Source organism: Pseudophryne corroboree, chromosome 6 (assembly GCF_028390025.1).
Source record: "Pseudophryne corroboree isolate aPseCor3 chromosome 6, aPseCor3.hap2, whole genome shotgun sequence".
NCBI classification, from domain to species: Eukaryota; Metazoa; Chordata; class Amphibia; order Anura; family Myobatrachidae; genus Pseudophryne; species Pseudophryne corroboree.
This window is the reverse complement of record NC_086449.1, coordinates 358,259,946-358,285,311: the sequence shown is the minus strand read 5'-3', so window position 1 is coordinate 358,285,311 and position 25,366 is coordinate 358,259,946. Positions and strand designations below refer to the sequence as shown.

Here is a 25,366-nt window from a genome sequence, read left to right as displayed (position 1 = left end):
GCGGAGAACGGGACCATTAACACCCCCCCAAGTCCCACGAAGCAGGCAGGCAGGGTGGTGCCATCCAGTCCTGCCTGAAAATAACAAACTTTCTCATACGTCATAGAGGATGCTGGGGACGACATTAAGACCATGGGGTATAGACGGTATCCGCAGGAGACATGGGCACTCTAAAGACTTTTCATTGGGTGTGAACTGGCTCCTCCCTCTATGCCCCTCCTCCAGACCTCAGTTTTAGAAATGTGCCCAGGTCGACTGGATGCACTCTGAGGAGCTCTACTGAGTTTCTCTGAAAAGACTTATGTTAGGTTTTTTATTTTCAGGGAGATCTGCTGGCATCAGACTCCCTGCTTCGTGGGACTGAGGGGGCAGAAGCAGAACCAACTTCCTCAGAGTTTCATGGCTCTGCTTCTGGCTGACAGGACACCATTAGCTCCTGAAGGGAACTGAACGCTAGCCGTGTCTATATGCTCACTCCCACAGCACGCCGTCACCCCCCTCACAGAGCCAGAAGCCAGGTGAGTATAAGAAGAATGATCTTCTATCAAGTAAGTGACGGCTGAGGTGTGGCGCGGCTGGCGGGAGCGCAGCGCGCCACTGCTGCCCACACACACAGGCACTGCAGGGTGTGGGGGGGGGGGCCCTGGGCAGCAAGAAAAATACCTCAAATTGGCTAAAAGGGGCATAAGTTGCTGCTGGCACAGCCCTACCCCCGCCAGTGTAAATATTACAGTGTTTTAATGAGTGTAAGGATGCGCCATTGCGGGGGCGGAGCTTCTTCCTCAGGTAGCAAGCACACTACTCAGCACCATTTTCTCTCTCCTCAGGCTGCAGAGAACACGCTGGTCCTCTCCTCCACTTCTGACAAGTACAGGGTGCTATAAAGGGGGGGCACAAAGCGATTGTGGTGCATTTGATAGTGTATATTACTATTTAAAAGCGCTTTTGGGCTGTGGACATACTGTGTTCACAGGCAATATTGGCGCTGGGTTTGTGAACTGGCTGCTCCTATCCTGTGTCCCTCTGACAGATTTTACTGTGGGTCTGTCCCCAAAATAAGTCCCAGTGTGTCTGAGTGTGGTGTACACGTGTGAGGCATGTCTGAGGCAGGGAGTTCCTCCCCGGAGGAAGCCATTTTAGGGACAAAGAGTTGTAATGTGGTGGCGCTACCGGCACACCAAGAGCCTTCATGGGTGAAAGAGATACGTGACAGTATACATCTGATAAACCGTAGATTAGATAAGTCTGAATCTAAGGCTGCATGCTGGAGAAAATCTGTGGAAGATGTGATTTTTCAGGATGCTGTTATTCGTTATGCGGGCGGCCCCTCTGGGTCACATAAGAGACCATTTGCAAATGTTGTAAACACTGATACCGACACGGATTCTTACTCTTGTGTCGACGATAGTGAATTCAGAGAGATAGATCATAAATTGGCAAAAAATATACAATATATGATTGTGGCTATAAGGGACGTGTTGGAGGTTACAGGAGAAGGCGTATTTATGTAAGGAAAAGAAGTCCAAACTCACGTTCCCTCCTTCACACAAACTAAATGCTCTGTATGAAGGGATGTGGGTGAATCCTGATAAAAGATTTCGTATTCCCAAAAGGATTCACATAGCTTACCCTTTCCCGGCTGAGGACAGGAAAAAGTGGGAGTCACCACCTGTGTACGACAGTGCACTATCCAGGCTGACAAAGAAGGCAATTCTCCCTGCTCCTGGCACAGCTTCTCTTAAAGAGCCGGCAGACCGCAAAATGGAAACGACATTGAAATCCATTTATGTTACCAATGGTACGCTGATCAGGCCCACTATTGCCTGCGCATGGGTGAGTCACGCTATTGAAAAATGGTCAGAAAACGTGTCATCAGAAATTGACACAATTGATAAAGATGAGATACTCCTTAAGTTAGGGAATATCAAGGACGCTGCTGCCTACATGCTGGAAGCAATGAAGGATATTGGACTCAGCCGCTACCATGGCAGTATCGGCTAGGTGGGCGTTGTGGATTCGCCAGTGGAACACGGATGCAGATTCCAAAAGAAACATGGAGGCTCTCCCATATAAAGGCGAGGCCTTATTTGGCGATGGCCTGGATGCGTTAGCCTCGGCGGCTACCGCAGGTAAGTCGACATTTTTGCCCTCTGCGTCTGCACCGGCAAAAAAGATCTATCACCCGCAAATGCAATCCTTTCGGCCCAATAAATACAAAAAGATGAGAGGTTCCCCTTTCTTTGCAGGTAGGGGAAGGGGAAAGAAGCCCACAGCGGCTCCAGGTTCATAAGAGCAGAAGTCTACCCCTACTTCTGCCAAATCCCCAGCATGACGCTGGAGCTCCCTTGCGGGAGGCAGCTCGGGTGGGGGCACGTCTGACTCTTCAGCCAGGATTGGATTCTGTCTGGCCTGGATCCCTGGGTATTGCAAATAGTATCCCAGGGGTACAAGCTGGAGTTTCAAGACATTCCCCCATGCCGATTTTTCAAATCGACCTTGCCAGTTTCTCCGTCAGAAAGAGAAGCTGTAACAGTGGCAATCCAAAACTTATGTCAAGGCCAGGTCATAGTCTTGGTACCGTTGTCACAACAAGGGAGGGGTGTTTATTCAAGCCTCTTTATGGTTCCAAAGCCGGACAGCTCGGTCAGACCGATCCTAAATCTAAAGATCTGAATTGTTACCTAAAAAGGTTCAAGTTCAAGATGGAATCACTTCGGGCAGTGATTGCCAGTCTGGAGGAGGGGGACTACTTGGTGTCGGTGGACTTAAAGAATGCTTACCTGCATGTTCCCATTTATCCTCCTCACCAGGCTTATCTGAGATTTGCTGTTCAGGATTGCCATTACCAATTCCAGACGTTACCTTTCGGTCTCTCCACGGCGCCGAGGGTATTCACCAAGGTGATGGAGGAGATGATGGTTCTCCTTCGTCAGAAAGGAGTCAATATAATTCCTTATCTGGACAACCCCCTGATAAAGGCGAGATCCAGGGAGCAGTTGTTACAAAACATATCACACTCTCTGTCAATACTCCAACAACACGGGTGGATCATAAATTACCCAAAGTCACAGTTGGAACTGACGACAAGGTTGTCGTACCTCGGGATGATTCTGGACACAGAAGTTCAGAGAGTATTTCTTCCGCTGGAAAAGGCTCTGGAAATCCAAAAAAATGGTAAAACAGATATTGAAACCATCAAGTGTGTCGATCCATCAGTGCATTTGGCTGTTGGGGAAGATGGTGGCGGCCTGCAAGGCCATACAGTTTGGCAGGTTCCATGCCAGAGTATTCCAGTGGGACCTGTTGGACAAGTGGTCGGGGTCACACCTACACATGCACAGAAAGATAATCCTGTCGTCAAAAACCAGGATTTCGCTCCAGTGGTGGTTGCACAGCTCTCACCTTCTAGAGGGACACAGGTTCGGGATTCAGGACTGGGTCCTGGTAACCACGGATGCAAGTCTCCGAGGCTTGGGAGCAGTATCTCAGGGAGAAAACATCCAGGGACGTTGGTCACAACAGGAAGCCTGCCTTCACATAAACGTTCTGGAGCTAAGAGCCATTTACAATGGCCTTCAACAAGCGGTACATCTTCTTCAAGACCGTCCCGTGCATTTACAGGTGGACAATGTAACAACAGTCGCATACATAAACAGGCAGGGCGGAACGAAAAGCAGAGCGGCAATGGCAGAGGCGACAAAAATCCTCCGCTGGGCAGAAAAACATCTACAAGCTCTGTCTGCAATATTCTTTCCGGGAGTAGACAACTGGGAAGCAGACTTCCTCAGCAGACACGATCTCCATCCAGGACAGTGGGGCCTCCACCAAGAAGTCTTCGCAGAGGTGACAAGTCTTTGGGGAGTTCCTCAAATAGACATGATGGCGTCTTGTCGCAACAAGAAGCTTCAGAGATACTGTTCCAGGTCGAGAGACCCTCAAGCAGTAGCAGTGGATGCACTGGTGACCCAGTGGGTGTTTCCGTCAGTGTATGTCTTCCCTCCACTTCTGCTGATCCCAAAAGTACTCAGGATCATAAGAAAAACAAGGGTTCGAGCAATCTTCATTGCCCCAGACTGGCCAAGGAGGGCTTGGTACCCAGATCTTCAGCAGTTGCTCATAGAAGATCCTCGGCCTCTTCCTTCTCGAGAGGACATGCTGCAGCAAGGGCCGTGCGTGTACCAAGACTTACCGCGGCTACGTTTGACGGCATGGCTGTTGAGCGCCGTCTCCTAGCCAGGAAGGGTATTCCCGAGGAAGTCATCCCCACCCTTATTCAGGCCAGAAAGGGAGTAACGTCGAAACATTACCACCATATTTGGAGAAAATATGTGTCTTGGTGTGAATCCAAGAAGGCTCCTACGGAAGAGTTTGAGTTGGGACGTTTTCTCCATTTTTTGCAGGATGGTGTGGAGGCGGGCCTCCGATTGGGATCAATCAAGGTCCAGATTTCGGCCTTGTTAGTGTTCTTCCAGAAACAATTGGCCTCTCTACCAGAGGTTCAGACCTTTGTGAAAGGGGTTCTGCACATCCAGCCTCCATTCGTGCCTCCAGTGGCACCATGGGACCTTAACGTGGTATTGCAATTCCTTCAATCGGATTGGTTTGAGCCTCTACAAAAGATAGAGTTGAAGTTTCTCACTTGGAAAGTGGTGATGCTTTTGGCTTTGGCATCCGCAAGGCGGGTGTCTGAATTGGGGGCCTTGTCTCACAAGAGCCCTTACCTGATCTTCCATGAAGATAGGGCAGAGTTGAGGACTCGGCAACATTTTCTCCGAAGGTTGTGTCTTCTTTCCACATAAACCAACCTATTGTTGTGCCAGTAGTTACTGACACATTCACTGATTCAAAATCTCTAGATGTGGTTAGAGCTTTGAAAATCTATGTCTCTAGAACGGCTCGTATATGGAAAACAGAGGCTCTGTTTGTCCTGTATGCTCACAAGAAGATTGGCTGTCCTGCTTCCAAGCAAACAATTGCACGTTGGATTAGAAATACGATTCGGCAAGCTCATACTACGGCTGGTTTGCCGTTACCGACGTCGGTAAAGGCCCACTCCACTAGGAAGGTGGGCTCATCCTGGGCGGCTGCCCGGGGGGTCTCGGCATGACAACTTTGCCGAGCAGCTACTTGGTCAGGGTCAAACACATTTGCTAAGTTCTACAAGTTTGACACCTTGGCCGATGAGGACCTCAAGTTTGGTCAATCAGTGCTGCAGGGTCATCCGCACTCTCCCGCCCGTACTGGAGCTTTGGTATAGACCCCATGGTTTTGATGTCGTCCCCAGCATCCTCTAGGATGTATGAGAAAATAGGATTTTGATAACCTACCGGTAAAACCTTTTCTCCTAGTCTGTAGAGGATGCTGGGCGCCCGTCCCAGTGCATACTTTACCTGCAGTTTGGTTATTTAGAGTTACACAAGTTGTGTTTCTTGGTTTCAGCATGTTGCGGCAATTGGTTCATGCCTGTTGGTGTGTGTTATGTTGAATGCCATGTGTGCGGCATGGTTGAGGGTGTGAGTTGGTAGATATCTCACCACTAATTAAGTAATTCCTTTCCTCGAAATGTCAGTCTCCCTGGGCACAGTTCCTACAACTGAGGTCTGGAGGAGGGGCATAGAGGGAGGAGCCAGTTCACACCCAATGAAAAGTCTTTATGGTGCCCATGTCTCCTGCGGATCCCATCTATACCCCATGGTCTTGATGTCATCCCCAGCATCCTCTACGGACTAGGACAAAAGGATTTACCGGTAGGTTATCAAAATCCTATTTTTAAAATTAATGTAGAAAACTCTTCAGGAGCTTCCAGAGACGTGACCGGCTCCTCCGGGCACATTTTCTAAACTGAGTCTGGTAGGAGGGGCATAGAGGGAGGAGCCAGCACAATCAAACTTTTATAGTGCCCATGGCTCTTAGTGGACCCGTCTACAACCCATGGTACTAAATGGATTCTCAGTATCCCCTAGGAAGCAAGAGAAACATATTCTACGTATCCATCTTATTAAACTGAACAATTAAGATTGAAGTATCTGAGAATAGTTGATTAAACGTAATTGGACATCTGCCTAAAGGGACTGGTTCTAATCATTTGAAAGTCAAGCCAACTATTGCTAGGAAATGAAGGCAGCCTTTCCTTTGATTCCAATAGCTAGTCTGCCTTCACTTACTGAAGATCACATAAAGCACTAGGAGGTTGGTTACATGGGTTTCTCCCTTCCCTGGTCAGCATAGGTGTGGCTGTCTGGACTCGGGCGTCAGCATTCCAAGTGATGTCGGGATTCTGGCACCGGCATTCTGGCCAAGTGTCAGGACGTGCTGAGATTTCAATTGCCGGCATCCCATCATCCTAACTCCCCTGCTTCTGTTTCAAACTCACACGTTACTTAAAAGCCAAGCTTCACTTTAGAATGCAAGATTCTCACAATGTGCAAAACTGATGTCAAGAATGTGGCAATTACAGTTTAATTCCAAAAAAATGCAAAATCATGCACTTGGGTCTCAAAAATCCCAAGGCTAAATATAGAATTAATGGCACTATACTGAAGAGGAAAGGGATCTAGGAGTCACTATTTCAGGTGACTTAAAGGCAGGTAAGCAATGTAACAAAGCAATGAGGAAGGCTAGTCAGATGCTTGGCTGCATTGGGAGAGGAATTAGCAGCAGAAAGACGTAACAATGCCTCTGTATAGGTCATTGGTACGGCCTCATCTAGAATACTGTGTTCAATTCTGGAGGCCATATCTTCAGAAGGACATTAATACATTAGAGCAGGGGAGGCCAACCCGCGGCTCTCAAGACGCATGCGTCTCTTTCATCGTCCGCATGCGGCTCGATCTGGTCCCTGGCCACCGCTGCGCTACTTCAAAGGACTCTCAGCAGCGTGTGAGGAGAAGGGAGGAGAGCGCTGCGCGTGCCTCTCCTGCCCTGACTCCTGCGGCGATGTCTAGCATCAATTCGGTGCCGGACCATGAGCTCGCGGTCCGGCAGCTAAGGCTCCTCATTGGCTGCCGGATCGCGATCTCTGATTGGTTCACGGGCCGGAGCTGAATGGAAGATATACACTGCCACCGGAGTCAGAGGAACAGGAGAGGCGCGCGCTCTCCTCCCCTCCCAGCAGCAGCAGCACGGTGAGCAGCACTTTGAAGGAAGGGGGGGGGGGGTGAGTCACTGTGGGGACGTGTATTTGCACTGTGGCCATAGCTGGCAATGTGGGGGCATGCGTCTCTGCGCTGGGGGCATAGCTGGCACTGTGGGGGCATGTGTATCTGCGCTGGGGGCATAGCTGGCACTGTGGGGGCATGAGTCTCTGCGCTGGGGGCATATCTGGCACTGTGGGGACATGTGTATCTGTACTGGGGGCTAAGCTGGCACTGTGGGGACATGTGTATCTGCACGAGGGTATATCTGGCACTGTAAGGACGTGTGTAGCTGGCACTGGGGGCATATCTGGCACTGTAAGGACATATATAGCTGGCACTGGGGGGGGCATATCTGGCACTGTTAGGACATGTGTATCTGCACTGGAGGCATATCTGGCACTGTGGGGGCATGTGTATCTGGCACTGAGGGCATAGCTGGCAATGTGGGGACATGTGTATCTGCACTGGGGGCTTAGCTGGCACTGTGGGGACATGTGTATCTGCACAGGGGGCATATCTGGCACTGTAAGGACATGTGTAGCTGGCACTGGGGGGGGCATATCTGGCACTGTTAGGACATGTGTATCTGCACTGGAGGCATATCTGGCACTGTGGGGGCATGTGTATCTGGCACTGAGGGCATAGCTGGCAATGTGGGGACATGTGTATCTGCACTGGGGGCTTAGCTGGCACTGTGGGGACATGTGTATCTGCACGGGGGTATATCTGGCACTGTAAGGACATGTGTAGCTGGCACTGGGGGGGCATATCTGGCACTGTTATGACATGTGTATCTGGCACTGGGGGCATAGCTGGCACTGTGTGGACATGTGTATCTGCACTGGAGGCATATCTGGCACTGTGGGGACATGTGTATCTGGCACTGGGGGCATAGCTGGCACTGTGGGGGTATGTGTATCTGGCACTGGGGGCATATATTTATCTGGCACTGTGTGGACATATGTGTATCTGGCACTGTGGAGGGGGGTATATGTATCTGGCACTGTGGAGGCACCATTTATTGGCATTTTTATATGTATGTGGCACTGTACTGGAGCATTATATGTATGTGGCACTGTACAACATGACTAAAAACGGGGTTATGACACAAGGTCATACTCCTACAAATGTCATACCGAAAGGTGCGCGCACAAAAATGGGGTGTGGCTTTGTGAAAACTAGACTACGCCCCATTTCTGGGCACGCGCATGATAGTGGCTCTTGCCCTTTACTACGGATCTTTTCTGGCTCTTTAACTCTGACTGGTTGGCCACCCCTGCATTAGAGACTGTACAAAGAAGGGCAACTAAAATGGTGCATGGCCTACATCACAAAACATACGCAGAAAGACTAAAAAATCTCAATATGTATAGTTTGGAGCACAGAAGGGAAAGGGGGACATGATAGAAACTTTAAAATATATCAAAGGTTTTAACAAAGTCCAGGAGGGGAGACATTCTTCAAATGAAGAGAAGTATTAGAACATGAGGACATGAACTGAAACTGGAGGGGGGAGGTTCAGGGAAAATTTGAGGAAAAATTACTTCACAGATAGGGTAGTGGACAAATGGAAAAGTCTCCCATCAAAGGCGGCTAAGACGGTAGAGCAATTTAAACATGCAAGGGATAGACATAAGGATATCCTTGCAAAGAAATAAGAATCAAATAAGGTTTGAGGTAAAAAAGGGTTATACGTCGTCAAATTCTATGTTTCTATGTAATAACACCACCCTCTCTGTCACAGTAATTAGCATTTCTTGGCCAGTAGGTAGTATCCATCTGATTCGTATTTAGTGCGACCTAAAGAAGTAGACAATACAAATTTGACTAGTAGTTAGTACATAACTAACTAGTAAACAGATATCCTGACCAGTAATCAGCACACTTTTATCAGTAAGCAGAGATTCCGAACAGAATGACCTATACAGAATGATGTTGCGTTGAGTACTGGTCTGATGTTATACACATATTAGTGGATATTCAATTGTTTGAAAAGTCAGCTGGGTGTCTGTTTTTTCCTATCTAATAGACAGGAAAAAAACAGACACCCAACTGACTTTTCAAACATTTGAATTCCCCCCACTGTGTCTAAAAAAATCTATATCTAGAAAGTTTAGAAAAAATGGAAATACTTTTTTTTCTGAAAAATGTAAAATAGTTGGACATTACTTCTATAAATCACAATGAGGAACACTACTACACAACTGAATAGAGAAGTGAATGGCAGGGATTGTGTGAAGAAGAGAATGTTTATATGTACCGTAGCATATTTTTGGGATGGTGCTACAAATTATGGAAAAAAAGCCCTTATGCAAAATTCCATGCATTACAGAAAGTAGATTCCTGTATGTTAATATGGTGAGTGTAACAAAAAGAGGGATGGTATAAGAAGAGAAGGTGGAGCACATGTGTTGTTGTCATGCAAATGTGTGCCGTTATCCTAACATTTGTTATGTGGCCATAACAGTTCAGCTGTGGCTGTGCTAATAATCTCAAGATTTTATTCGTAAAAAAAAAAGATTTATAGATGCTGTTATATTATCAACCATGTTGTAATTTTACCTCCAGATATCCTGCAGCAATATCATCCTTCAGCTGAACTTTTTAAAATGGGGGTAGTATTGTGTGGGCACGGCCCTCTTTTGTGAGACCACACGTATTATTGCGACGCATATATGCGAGGGTGCAAATTTATAATTTGCAGGGGGGGCGCTAGACAGCCTAGCACCGGCCCTGCGTGCAGCACTCTGCTCCTATCACAGTAGGAGCTGGCAGTGCAGGCAGATGGGTATCTAGGGGCAGCCCAGCATCTTCAGGCAGTGCGGTGCACACGGGCCCCTGAGTCCAGAGGGGACCCACACTGCATATACTGCACCCATTTCTTGTATACTTACCTTTCTGGTGTCCGTGTGTAGGCTCCCTCTCTCCCGTAGCCGCTGTTAGCACTCGAGACTCTGGCACTGTGCCAGAGTCTACAGCGCATGGGCAGGTCTCCGAAAAAATGGCCGCTGTTCAGAATCACTGGCATTTTAGAATGTGGGATATTATCATAGGCATATACTGGCTGATGGTACCGTTTAAATTCAACATTTTTTGTTTTTCTCTTTTTCTAGGAACCAAAGTCCAGATATCTGTGAGCAGAACATTCGAGAGGTACAAACATGAAAAGTATTGTGTCAATTTTTAGACGGTCACTTTTTGTTATTGTTTATTTGTTTATATTTATATTGTAATCATAATACAGTGAAAATGAGACTACACTTGTTGTACCACCATTTGTGTAGCATGCAACCACAGGGTACTATCACTACCTATAGCCTCATGTCCTCTCTCTGCAACTGCCGGTTTCCTATGGGATCAGGTAATCTTGTTGTTCTGTCCTGAAGCTATTGGACAAAAATACAGCTGTAAGCTTCTTTGTCCTACAGTTATACCACATAATTTATTAGCTAGAGTAGCTGTTCCCAAAGGGAACCAGCAAATGCAGAAAGAGAAGACAGGGAGAATTTTCTGTACAATATTTCTAGTGTAGGGGTAGCCTGAATAAAATGTGACAAAATTCCTTGATACCATAGATTAGTATCATGTACAAGGCAGCTAAATGCAGTAAATGATTCTAGGTATTAATCCGCACAGCAAGGAACACACACAAATATGGATCTCTTTTGTGTCTGTAATAGTCTAGCGCAGAGGTTCTCAAACTACCGCCCCAAATTTAACAAAAAATACGATTTTACTCACCGGTAAATCTATTTCTCGTAGTCCGTAGTGGATGCTGGGGACTCCGTAAGGACCATGGGGAATAGACGGGCTCCGCAGGAGACTGGGCACTCTAAGAAAGATTTAGTACTACTGGTGTGCACTGGCTCCTCCCTCTATGCCCCTCCTCCAGACCTCAGTTAAGGAAACTGTGCTTGGAAGAGCTGACATTACAAGGAAAGGATTTTGGAATCCAGGTTAAGACTCATACCAGCCACACCAATCACACCGTATAACTTGCGATAACATACCCAGTTAACAGTATGAACAACAATCGAGCATCACCCAACGGATGCCACATAACATAACCCTTTATTAAGCAATTACTATATACACGTATTGCAGAAAGTCCGCACTTGGGACGGGCGCCCAGCATCCACTACGGACTACGAGAAATAGATTTACCGGTGAGTAAAATCTTATTTTCTCTAACGTCCTAGTGGATGCTGGGGACTCCGTAAGGACCATGGGGATTATACCAAAGCTCCCAAACGGGCGGGAGAGTGCGGATGACTCTGCAGCACCGAATGGGCAAACACACGGTCCTCTTCAGCCAGGGTATCAAACTTGTAGAATTTTGCAAAGGTGTTTGAACCTGACCAAGTAGCTGCTCGGCAAAGCTGTAATGCCGAGACCCCTCGGGCAGCCGCCCAAGAAGAGCCCACTTTCCTTGTGGAATGGGCTTTTACTGATTTTGGATGCGGCAATCCCGCCGCAGAATGAGCCTGCTGAATCGTGTTACAGATCCAGCGAGCAATGGTTTGATTTGAAGCAGGAGCACCCAGCTTGTTGGATGCATACAGGATAAACAGCGAGTCAGTTTTCCTGACTCCAGCCGTTCTGGTCACATAAATCTTCAAAGCCCTGACTACATCAAGCAACTTGGAATCCTCCAAGTCACGAGTAGCCGCAGGCACCACAATAGGTTGGTTCAAATGAAAAGATGACACCACCTTCGGCAGAAATTGTGGACGAGTCCGTAATTCTGCCCTGTCCATATGAAAAACCAGATAGGGGCTTTTACATGACAAAGCCGCCAATTCTGACACACGCCTAGCCGAAGCCAAGGCCAAAGCATTACCACTTTCCACGTGAGATACTTTAGCTCCACGGTTTTAAGTGGCTCAAACCAGTGGGATTTCAGGAAATCCAACACCACGTTGAGATCCCAAGATGCCACTGGTGGCACAAAAGGGGGCTGAATATGCAGCACTCCCTTAACAAATGTCTGAACCTCAGGAAGAGAAGCCAGTTCTTTCTGAAAGAAAATGGATAGGGCTGAAATCTGGACCTTTATGGACCCCAATTTCAAGCCCATAGTCACTCCTGACTGTAGGAAGTGCAGGAACCGGCCCAGCTGGAATTCCTCTGTTGGGGCCTTCCTGGCCTCACACCAAGCAACATATTTTCGCCATATACGGTGATAATGTTTTGTTGTCACGTCCTTCCTAGCCTTTATCAGCGTAGGAATAACTTCATCCGGAATGCCTTTTTCCGCTAGGATCCGGCGTTCAACCGCCATGCCGTCAAACGCAGCCGCGGTAAGTCTTGGAACAGACAGGGCCCCTGTTGCAACAGGTCCTGTCTGAGAGGCAGAGGCCATGGGTCCTGTGTGAGCTTTTCTTGCAGTTCCGGTTACCTTCTTGGCCAATCCGGAACAATGAGTATTGTTCTCACTCCTCTTTTTCTTACGATTCTCAGTACCTTGGGTATGAGAGGAAGAGGAGGAAATACATAGACCGACTGGAACACCCACGGTGTCACTAGTGCGTCCACAGCTATCGCCTGAGGGTCCCTTGACCTGGCGCAATACCTTTTTAGCTTTTTGTTGAGGCGGGATGCCATCATGTCCACCTGTGGCAGTTCCCATCGATCTGTAATCTGCGTGAAGACTTCTTGATGAAGTCCCCACTCTCCCGGGTGGAGGTCGTGTCTGCTGAGGAAGTCTGCTTCCCAGTTGTCCACTCCCGGAATGAACACTGCTGACAGTGCTTGCACGTGATTCTCCGCCCAATGAAGAATCCTGGTGGCTTCCGCCATCGCCACCCTGCTTCTTGTGCCGCCCTGGCGGTTTACATGAGCCACTGCGGTGATGATGTCTGACTGAATCAGCACCGGTTGGTTGCGAAGCAGAGGCTCCGCTTGACTCAGGGCGTTGTATATGGCCCTTAGTTCCAGGATATTGATGTGCAGACAAGCCTCCTGACTTGACCACAACCCTTGGAAGTTTCTTCCCTGAGTGACTGCCCCCCATCCTCGGAGGCTTGCATCCGTGGTCACCAGGACCCAGTCCTGTATGCCGAACCTGCGGCCCTCGAGAAGGTGAGCACTCTCAGGGCTGGCAACAGAAATCGTGGGGCCCGGTACACCGATATCTCTGTGGGCCCCCCCAACACACACACACACGCCCATATTTTGCACTCCCATGTGCCAAGGGGATCAGGACAGGGGTTGGTAGGAGCGTGTAGAGGCAGCAATTGTACAGTAAATGCGAAATACTTCCAAGATGGCCACATAACAGGCCAAATGTGATCTCATGAAGATGATTGCTCATGGGCCATGTCTGATTTTCTGAAAATGTCTAAGACACAGATAAATATGCATTCTACAGTAATACCAGGTTTACAGTGTTCTGAATACTGATTAAAAAAAGGGCAGATGCAATGCATGCAGAGCCGGTGCTAGGGTGTACAGCACCTCCCCTGCAAATTTGCGCCTTACCATATTTCACAATGGGAGGGGGGGTTTGTAACAGTGGCAGAACACAGAGAGGGCTGACAGAGGCTGGGGCAGAACACAGAGGTGGTTGTGAAATAGTGACAGAACACAGAGAGGGAGTGGTGACACAATGGCTGGACAGCACACAGAGGGGGGGTGAAATAGTGACAGAACACAAGGGGGTGACACAATAGCTAGGGCTGAATATGGACGGGGGGGAGGGATGGAGTAGGGACAGAACATGGGGGGGGGGGTGGAATTGTGACAGAACATGGGGGGTGACACATTGGCTGGGACTGAACATGGGGGGTGGAATAGGGACATAACACAGAGAGTGGGATGAAATAGTGACAGAGCATGGGGGGGTGACAACGGCTGGGACAGTACACAGTGGGGGGGTTAATTAGTGACACAACACAGCGGGGTGACAATAGGTGGGACTGAAAATGGGGGGGGGGGGTGGAGTAAGGACAGAACACGGGGGGGGGGGGGGTGGAATTGTAACAGAACATGTGAGGGTTACAAATTGGCTGGGACTGAACATGGGGGGGGGGGGGGGGAATAGGTACCGAACACAGGGGGGACAGTACACAGAGGGGGGGGGACACATTGGCTGGGACTGAACATGGGGGGGAGGGGGGGGAATAGGTACAGAACACAGGGGGAACAGTACACAGAGGAGGGGTGACACAATGGCTGGGACTGAACACAGGGGTGGGGGGGTGGATGGAATAGGGACAGAACATGGGGGGATGGAATAGTGACAGAGCATGGGGGGGTTGACAAAGGCTGGGACAGAACATGGGGGGGATGGAATAGTGACAGAGCATGGGGGGGTTGACAAAGGCTGGGACAGAACATGGGGGGGGATTGAAACAGTGACCACTGATCACACAGTCTCAGTGGTTATGCTAACCATTGTGCTCCTGTGCCCTCCCCCAGCCCAGTGACCTGAAGTGCTGCGCAGATCAAACCTGCATCCACCCCATAGGAAGACTGAGTTACTGGCTCCGGCGCTGGCTGTCTGACTCACTGGTGCCCAGGAGAGCGCACTTCTTTGCACCGCTGAATGCTGATGAGGGCCGCAGCAGCAATATGAGGCGCTGCGGAGAGTAAGGGGGCGGAGCTTACCGCACTCTCCGGGGGGAGAGGGTGCTTGCTGAAGCCCAGGCTGCTGCACTGTAAGTGCCGGAGAGGAGCCGCACTTTATAGCCACACAGCTGCCAGTGCCGCCAGACAGGCGCAGCAGTCACAGCAGAGACAGCGGGTGGGCGGGGAAGACTCGGAGAGGAGGGGAGATCGGGGCGGGGACTGGCTAACCTGGGGCTGCACTTGGGGCACTGTGGTGACCACAGGGCCGGGAGGAACGCTGTAAAAAAAAAGAGTAGTTACTGATTACGTCTAACTACACAGCGGGCGGCCCACGGCTAGCGCGATGCCGCGATTTATATAATTATTTTAATCTATGACAAGCTGCCTATGCCATCGCTGGACCTTGGGGCCCCTCACAACGTCGGTGCCCGGGACGGGTGTCCCCTTTGACCCCCCCCTGTCGCCGGGCCTGAGCACTCTGCAGCCACCACAGAAGAGACACCCTGGTCCTGGGGGATAGGGTGATCAGTTGATGCATCTGAAGATGCGATCCGGACCACTTGTCCAACAGATCCCACTGAAAGATCCTCGAATGGAACCTGCCGAAGGGAATGGCCTCGTATGACGCCACCATCTTTCCCAGGACTCGCGTGCAGTTATGCACCGACACCTGTTTTGGTTTGGTTTTAAGAGGTTTCTGACGAGAGTCACAAGCTCCTGAGCCTTCTCCGCCGGGAGAAACACCCTTTTCTGATCTGTGTCTAGAATCATGCCCAGAAAGGGCAGACGCGTCGTAGGAATCAGCTGCGACTTTGGGATATTCAGAATCCAGCCGTGTTGTTGCAACACTACCTAGAGTGTGCTACGCTGATCAGCAACTGCTCTCTGGACCTCGCCTTTATGAGGAGATCGTCCAAGTATGGGATAATTGTGACTCCTTGCTTTCGAAGGAGCACCATCATTTCCGCCATTACCTTGGTAAATATTCTCGGTGCCGTGGATAGGCCAAACGGCAACGTCTGGAATTGGTAATGACAGTCCTGTACCACAAACCTGAGGTACTCCTGATGAGGTGGATAAATGGGGACATGCAGAGCCGGCCCTAACCAATATGATGCCCTAGGCAAGATTTTGGCTGGTGCCCCCTAGCACCGCCGCTAGTTCTGAAGGAGATGCCTGGCATGAGTCAGCTGGCAGCTCTGCTAACGTCAGGCGCCTTTTGTTTATGAAAATGCATCTTATTTGCATTACTATGTGGCTAGGATGCACAAGCAGCTTCTGCTGATTAAAATGATATGCAGCATGCCTATATACTGTGTACGACTGTGGATGTATCTGCATACGAAATGCTACATTACAGTGATTTCCAGCAATACACTGCAACGTAGCATTTTTTATGCACATACAGCCGCAGTCACACACAGAATATAGGCATGCCGCATATCATTTTAATCAGCAGAAGCTGCTGGTGCCCCTAAGCATACCAAATGCCCTAGGCATTTGCCTAGTTTGCCTATACCTAAGGCCGGCTCTGGGGACATGCAAGTAAGCGTCCTTGATGTCCAGAGACACCATAAAATCCCCCTCTTCCAGGCTTGCAATGACCGCTCTGAGCGATTCCATTTTGAACTTGAATGTCTTCAGATAAATGTTCAGGGATTTTAAATTCAAAATGGGTCTGACCGAACAGTCCGGTTTCGGTACCACAAACATTGTGGAATAGTAACCCCTTCCCTGTTGAAGGAGGGGAACCTTTACCACCACCTGCTGGAGATATAACTTGTGAATTACCTTTCCATGGGGGAAGCTGGCAGGGCCGATTTTAGGTAACGGTGCGGGGGCATCACTTCGAATTCCAGCTTGTATCCCTGAGACACAATCTGTAATGCCCAGGGATCCACCTGTGAGCGAACCCACTGGTGGCTGAAATTTCGGAGACGCGCCCCCCACCGCTCCCGGCTCCACCTGTGGAGCCCCAGCGTCATGCGGTGGATTTAGTGGAAGCCGGGGAGGACTTCTGTTCCTGGGAACTAGCTGTATGGTGCAGCTTCTTTCCTCTACCCCTGCCTCTGGCAAGAAAGGATGCACCTCTGACTTTCTTGCTTTTTTGTGATCGAAAGTACTGCATTTGGTAATACGGTGCTTTCTTTGGTTGTGAGGGTATATATGGCAAAAAATTTGACTTCCCAGCCGTAGCTGTGGAATCTAGGTCAGAGAGACCGTCCCCAAACAATTCCTCACCCTTATAAGGTAAAACCTCCATGTGCTTTTTTGAATCGGCATCACCTGTCCACTGCCGAGTCCACAGGACCCTTCTGGCAGAAATCGACATTGCATTTATTCTTGAACCCAGTAGGCAAATGTCCCTCTGGGCATCCCTCATATATAGGACAGAGTCTTTTATATGCCCCAGGGTCAGTAAAATAGTATCCTTGTCCAAGGTATCCAGTTCCTCAGACAGAGTATCTGTCCATGCTGCTACAGGGGAGGATTCCCAGCGCAACCTGTCCGTTGGCGGGAAAGGGTACGCCATAAGTAACCTTTTGGAAATCAGCACTTTCTTATCAGGAGAATCCCACGCTTTTTCACATAACTCATGTGAAGGGGGAAAAGTCACCTCTTGCTTTTTCTCCCCAAACATATAAACCCTCGTGTCAGGGACAGGGTTTACCTCTGATATGTGCAATACATCCTTCATTGCTATAATCATGTAGCGGATGGCTTTAGCCATTTTAGGCTGCAATTTTGCATCATCACCATCGACACTGGAGTCAGAATCCGTGTCGATATCTGTGTCAACAATTTGGGATAGTGGGCGCTTCTGAGACCCTGACGGCCTCTGCGCTGTAGGATCAGGCATGGGCTGAGACCCCGACTGTCCCAAGGCTTCAGCTTTATCCAACCTTTTATGCAAGGAGTTTACCTTATCATTTAACACCTTCCACATATCCATCCAATCAGGTGTCGGCGCCGTCGGCGGAGACACCTCATCCATCTGCACCTGCTCTGCCTCCACATAGCCCTCCTCGTCAACCATGTCGACACACGCGTACCGACACACCACACACACAGGGGATGCTCTATATGAAGACAGGACCCCCACCAGGCCTTTTGGAGAGACAGAGAGAGTATGCCAGCACACACCCCAGCGCTTTATAACCCAGGAATTACACAGTAACTTAGTGTTTACCCAGTAGCTGCTGTATATATGATTAATGCGCCTAAATTTATGTGCCCCCCCTCTCTTTTTACCCTCTTTCTACCTTGAGACTACAGTGGAGAGCCTGGGGAGCTTCCTCTCAGCGGAGCTGTGGAGAGAAAATGGCGCTGGTGAGTGCTGAGGAAGAAGCCCCGCCCCCTCAGCGGCGGGCTTCTGTCCCGCTTTCTGTGTAAAAATAATGGCGGGGGCTCATACATATATACAGTGCCCAGCTGTATATATGTTACTTTTGCCAAGAGGTATCATAATTGCTGCCCAGGGCGCCCCCCCCCCCCCCCCTGCACCCTACATTGACCGGAGTGTGTGGGTAGTGTGGGAGCAATGGCGCACAGCTGCCGTGCTGTGCGCTACCTCATATGAAGACAGGAGTCTTCTGCCGACGATTTTGATGTCTTCTTGCTTCACCCGCCGGCTTCTGTCTTCTGGCTCTGCGAGGGGGACGGCGGCGCGGCTCCGGGAACGGACGACCAAGGTTAAGATCCTGTGTTCGAACCCTCTGGAGCCAATGGTGTCCAGTAGCCTAAGAAGCGCAACCTAGCCGCAGTTAGTAGATTTGCTTCTCTCCCCTCAGTCCCACGTAGCAGAGAGTCTGTTGCCAGCAGAAGCTCTCTGAAAATAAAAAAAACTAACTAAAATACTTTCTTATTAGCAAGCTCAGTAGAGCTCACTAAAATGCACCCAGCTCTGTCCGGGCACAGATTCTAACTGAGGTCTGGAGGAGGGGCATAGAGGGAGGAGCCAGTGCACACCAGTAGTACTAAATCTTTCTTAGAGTGCCCAGTCTCCTGCGGAGCCCGTCTATTCCCCATGGTCCTTACGGAGTCCCCAGCATCCACTAGGACGTTAGAGAAAATAAAATACAGGAAAAAAAAAAAAATGACTCAGCGCCCCCCCATGGAAATCTACCTTTAGATAAACAGAAAGGCAGTGACAAATTTGTGTTTTTTTATATATCTATACGGGATACGGTCCGGTCCATCGGTCACAATACCGACTCCGGAATCCCGAACGCTGAATAGTCCGCTGGTTGGCATGTCCACGACCTATGTCCACGACATCCGAACCCACAAGGGGCTTCGTTGCGCTCACCCCCCCACTGGTCATCTAAAAGCTGGGATCCCGGCGTCAGCATGTTGACCGGTCACATGAACCCAACCCATCTACTTATACCTATGTCCTACAACATAGAAAAGAAAGATGTTATAAATAAGACACCTTGAAGCTTTAAAATTATTTTTTTTTTAAATGTAATCAACCATAGTAATATTCGAGTTACTCACAGAAAATTCCGAAAACGAAGGATAATATTAAAATAAAAAAACACAAATAACAATTCCGAAAACGAAGGATAATGTTAAAATAAAAAAACACATAACATTAAAAAATAATCCTAATAAGATGAACCTTGTGTATTAATGTTCAGCTCTATTTTTGTCAGCAGCATTCCTAAATCAGAGCGATTATCTATTTTCAATCGGTTTCTTTATATAACAGATTTGTGACCGCACTGAACCCATGTTCCACTAAATATGATGAAGGAAATGCAATTAAAAACCTTTGTGCAATATACAAATAATCACCAGCGAATGCTTGCAGCAGTTACACACGAGTCAGCATTTCTCAGGACAAAACTTATCTTGTTATTGCTCTCATGGGGTATCTTCAGCACACATCTTAGAATAGCCCTCCATCTTTGCTGGCTCCTGTTCCTGGTTCCAATCCATTTACCGCATTGACAGCAAGAGCGCTTCAGAGAACAGGAGAGCTGGCCGGACTGTGCGGAGTAGAACCCTTTAGATGCGGTATTGGCTTTGTCGTACTATGCACCTGTAGGCCGGCAATCATTGGCGGCCCAATATGCCACCAGCCCAAGTGGCAGATACATAAATACCCCTGCAATAGAGGGAGGAGCAGCAGAGTGGAACAGTGCGTCACCATACTCAGTATGCAGCAGTGGGTGCAGAAATTATGGTGTACACACTCACCCCCCCCCCCCCCCCCCCGCCCCACACACACACACACACACATACACCATGCAGTGTGAGAGCAGGCGAGAAAGTGCCTCACAGGCAGCACATCTGATCTCACTGCATGACAACAGGTAGCCTTCCACCGCCCCCTAATTATTAGTCAATGCCCCCCAATTACAACCGAGGCTACTACTGCCCACTTTGGGAAACACTGCTTTAGAACATCCTCTGACGGGATACGGTCATTAGGTCGACACCACTTAGGTTGACCACTATTGGTCGACAGGGTCACTAGGTCGACGTGATTTTTTTCACTTTTTAAAATTTTTTTTTTTACTTTTTCATACTTTACGATCTACAATTGGGAATGGAAACCTTTGCCGAGCGCAGCGGCACGGGGCTTCTTTCCCGAAGCATGGCAAGCGGACACTGTGCACTAATTGAGGTTCCCAGTCACTTTACGAAGAAAACAACAGAAAAATATGTAAAAAAAAAAATCCTCTATAGAGGTCGACCTAATGACTGTCAACCTAAGTTGTGTCAACCCAACGACCCATACCCCCTCTGTCAGACCTCACTGAGTAATGCCAAGTCTCACTGTGGCCGCAGGAGTGGGGAGAGGTAAGGCCAGTACTCACGGCCCGATGCTTGAGAGATGTGTGCTGAGCGAAACACTCAGCACACATCTCTCCCGGCGCGATCTGTGCTGAGCATGTGGGGGGGGGGGTCGCTCAATTCACCCAACGGGTGAACACCAGCGATAGCGATGCGCGGGGCTGCGCATCGCTATCGCTGTTAGGGCTACACATGGAGCGATCCTGCTGAAAATCTAAGCAATCTAGTCAGATTGCTTGGATTATCGCTCCGTGTGTACCCCCCTGTAGTGTCCGCCTCCATACAATGGGGGACATGCTGTAGTATCCTTGTCCTGTCGCCCTTTAACAACAGCATGTTTTTGACCCAAATTTGCATACAAAAATAGGGCACTTCTTTCATACAGTGTTTTGTCAGCTCCTAACATGCCGAATATTTGAATTTGGAAGCTTCTCCCGGTGGTCAATGTCTTGGTAACCATATAGCGTTGGCAATACTTTGCTTTCGTAAGCTGTCCAGACCATGGCATCCCTAAATTTCTCTAGGTGGGTAATGTCAAAAAAGGACATTGTAGCTATAGCTACCCATTAATCACACACAGGAGTGTACTTATTCAGAACCAGGAACAAGAGATTATTTATGAGAAAACATGGCACTAACTAACACAGAGAGCTGTACACTCATCACACAGGCACTGATTAACCTTCACCCTCAAGTACAACTATTATTAAAACTATTTGTCAGCATCACCCATCTAATTCTACTGTTATGGCAGTAAGGTTGAGAACCCAGTATTACCAATAATAGAACAAACACCCAAGAGACAATATAAAACTCCCACTGACAGAGACACTAAATTTATTTGGTTTTCTAACCTTAGGAAAGCAATTGAAAACATGGGAAAATCATATTATTGTATGCATGCATTGTAAGAGGTAAAATAACAAATATTTAGATACATATAATTATAGATGTGATTTAAGATTTAGCCTATACTTGTACTTACAGTACAGGAGCTTCACATCACAGATATGTGACATTTAAAAATGTCCCTATAAATATTATACTAACTGAAACCAGAGATTAAGAAAAAAAATTTGTTTTTTTTGTTTTTGTCCCTTCCATAGTTAAGGGCACAGAGAGTGAGGTGCTAATTACCTAGGTCCGGGGGATGTCTGTGTGGCCTGGCCCAGCTGTAGAGAAATGTGGCAGTGTGCACAGTGGCACCGAGAGGGGGGAGGAAAGGGTACTAATTACTCGGGCCCAGGACTGATGGAGGGGCCCAGTAAGGGCCCAAGTCTTTCCCTCTCTTACCTATCAGCTGCAGCTCTTCTCCTCAGCCCAGCACACACTGCTATGTGCTGGACAACAATGTGGCCATGGTGGCACTTAAAGTACTATTTTTTCCATAATTTTTTCTAAGGGTGCATGGCCATGCCTCCTGTGAATAGGCCATGGCTCCTGAAAAGTACCTGGACCCAGCCAGGCTCTTTAATGCCTTGAGTGTGCATAGTATTTTTATTGTTTTCTTTTTACAGAGCTGGTGTGGCTATGTCCATCGGATTTGCCCATGCCCCTTTGTGCAGCCCAGGCCACGCCTATATCTCTGCGTCCCTGCTCATAGGGACTATAGAGGCAAGTGGTGTCTCTCACATTTAGAAGTATATAATATGAAGACATTTAGGGTCCTGTTTATCATTGTTGACTAAGGCTGGGTACACACTATGCCGACGGATCCGCCGACTGGTGAATCCACTGACATAGCGGCCAATTTGGTAAGCATACACATACTTACCAATTAGCCGCTTCATATGTCTGTGCAGATATCAAAAGCTGGGTGGACGTTTGAATTTGCCTGCACAGCTGTGATGTCAGTCCCTGCAGCCAGTGTACGGCGATTGGCGGGTCACCTGTACACACAACCAGACATACCCATATATCTGCAAGTCTACTCGCTTGTGTCACTGGCAAGAGAGAACAGAGCCCTCTCCTCACTTAATATGCCCCTGCAATGAAGTTTCAATTATCTATAATAATAGTGACTGATATTACAGAGCAGTCAGTATGCACAGATACTCCTGCGTGGAAGAGCTTCCTATGAATACGTGTGATGCCATTTACTTACCAAATTGTCAACAGATTTGTTCCCAAGCTGCTTGTAAGCTGGGGTTGGGTAGGACATTCCGACGGTCAGAATCCCGAAGGTCAGAGAGCAGCAGGATCCAAACTGTGAAAATGGCAGCAGTTGATTTATGCTAGGGATGGCCATCGACCATCAATGATTAGGAATCATCGATGGTTGCTGGTCGATGTAAAAATAAGAATTTACTTACCGATAATTCTATTTCTCGTAGTCCGTAGTGGATGCTGGGAACTCCGTAAGGACCATGGGGAATAGCGGCTCCGCAGGAGACTGGGCACAAAAGTAAAGCTTTAGGACTACCTGGTGTGCACTGGCCCCTCCCCCTATGACCCTCCTCCAAGCCTCTGGATAGATGGCTCACAACAACAATAACCCGATTTAGTTAACAATAACTATGTACAAGTATTGCAGACAATCCGCACTTGGGATGGGCGCCCAGCATCCACTACGGACTACGAGAAATAGAATTATCGGTAAGTAAATTCTTATTTTCTCTGACGTCCTAGTGGATGCTGGGAACTCCAAACGGGCGGGAGAGTGCGGATGACTCTGCAGCACCGAATGAGAGAACTCCAGGTCCTCCTCAGCCAGGGTATCAAATTTGTAGAATTTAGCAAACGTGTTTGCCCCTGACCAAATAGCTGCTCGGCAAAGTTGTAAAGCCGAGACCCCTCGGGCAGCCGCCCAAGATGAGCCCACCTTCCTTGTGGAATGGGCTTTTACAGATTTTGGCTGTGGCAGGCCTGTCACAGAATGTGCAAGCTGAATTGTATTACAAATCCAATGAGCAATAGTCTGCTTAGAAGCAGGAGCACCCAGCTTGTTGGGTGCATACAGGATAAACAACGAGTCAGATTTTCTGACTCCAGCCGTCCTGGAAGCATATATTTTCAGGGCCCTGACTATGTCCAACAACTTGGAGTCCTCCAAGTCACTAGTAGCCGCAGGTACCACAATAGGTTGGTCCAGATGAAACGCTGAAACCACCTTAGGGAGAAAATGAGGACGAGTCCTCAATTCCGCCCTGTCTGAATGGAAGATCAGATAAGGGCTTTTACAGGATAAAGCCGCCAATTCTGACACGCCCCTGGCCTAGGCCAGGGCCAACAGCATGACCACTTTCCATGTGAGATATTTTAACTCCACAGATTCAAGTGGTTCAAACCATTGTGACTTTAGGAACCCCAAAACTACATTGAGATCCCAAGGTGCCACTGGAGGCACAAAAGGAGACTGTATATGCAGTACCCCTTTTACAAACGTCTGAACTTCAGGAACTGAAGCTAGTTCTTTCTGGAAGAAAATTGACAGGGCCGAAATTTGAACCTTAATGGACCCCAATTTTAGGCCCATAGACACTCCTGTTTGCAGGAAATGCAGGAATCGACCTAGTTGAAATTCCTCCATCGGGGCCTTACTGGCCTCGCACCACGCAACATATTTTCGCCTAATGCGGTGATAATGCTTTGCGGTTACATCCTTCCTGGCTTTGATCAGGGTAGGGATGACTTCATCCGGAATGCCTTTTTCCTTCAGGATCCGGCGTTCAACCGCCTTGCCGTCAAACGCAGCCACGGTAAGTCTTGGAATAGATAGGGTCCTTGATGGAGCAGGTCCCTTCTTAGAGGTAGAGGCCACGGGTCCTCCGTGAGCATCTCTTGAAGTTCCGGGTACCAAGTCCTTCTTGGCCAATCCGGAGCCACGAGTATAGTTCTTACTCCCCTCCGTCTTATAATTCTCAATACTTTTGGTAAGAGAGGAAGAGGAGGGAACCCATACACTGACTGGTACACCCACGGTGTTACCAGAGCGTCCACAGCTATTGCCTGAGGGTCCCTTGACCTGGCGTAATACCTGTCCAATTTTTTGTTTAGGCGGGACGCCATCATGTCCACCTTTGGTTTTTCCCAACGGTTTACAATCATGTGGAAGACTTCTGCTGAGGAAGTCTGTTTCCCAGTTGTCTACTCCCGGAATGAACACTGCTGACAATGCTATCACATGATTTTCCGCCCAGCGAAAAATCCTTGCAGCTTATCTACGTGGGCGACTGCCGTGATGTTGTCCGACTGGATCAGCACCGGCTGACCTTGAAGCAGAGGTCTTGCTTGGCTTAGGGCATTGTAAATGGCCCTTAGCTCCAAGATATTTATGTGAAGTGATGTCTCCAGGCTTGACCACAAGCCCTGGAAATTTCTTCCCTGTGTGACTGCTCCCCAGCCTCGCAGGCTGGCATCCGTGGTCACCAGGACCCAGTCCTGAATGCCGTATCTGCGCCCTCTAGAAGATGAGCACTCTGCAACCACCACAGGAGAGACACCCTTGTCTTTGGTGACAGGGTTATCCGCTGATGCATCTGAAGATGCGATTCGGACCACTTTTCCAGCAGGTCCCACTGGAAAGTTCTTGCGTGGAATCTGCCGAATGGAATTGCTTCGTAGGAAGCCACCATTTTTCCCAGGACCCTTGTGCACTGCTGCACTGACACTTGGCCTGGTTTTTGACTAGTTCGGATAACTCCCTGGCTTTCTCCTCCTGGAGAAACACCTTTTTCTGGACTGTGTCCAGGATCATCCTTAGGAATAGAAGACGTGTCGTCGGGATCAGCTGCGATTTTGGAATATTAAGAATCCAACCGTGCTGCCGCAACACTACTTGAGATAGTGCTACCCCGACTACCAACCGTTCCCTGGATCTTGCCCTTATCCGGAGATCGTCCAAGTAAGGGATAATT

The 25,366-nt window shown here is 48.7% G+C and overlaps 1 protein-coding gene and 1 long non-coding RNA gene across 6 annotated transcripts in view; one reads left to right on the top strand and one right to left on the bottom strand.

Annotated features, from left to right (window-relative positions):
- SHANK3 (SH3 and multiple ankyrin repeat domains 3) overlaps positions 1-25,366 on the top strand; it is a 691,108-nt gene that overhangs the window by 139,131 nt on the left and 526,611 nt on the right. For all 4 annotated transcript variants that reach the window (XM_063926631.1, XM_063926630.1, XM_063926632.1 and 1 more), the window contains exon 2: positions 10,250-10,289. The gene's annotated coding sequence lies outside the window, so the exon portion shown is untranslated. The remainder of the gene's footprint in view (positions 1-10,249; positions 10,290-25,366) is intronic.
- The window catches only part of LOC134932316 (uncharacterized), a 70,185-nt gene that overhangs the window by 23,994 nt on the left and 20,825 nt on the right, over positions 1-25,366 (bottom strand). The window lies entirely within an intron of this gene.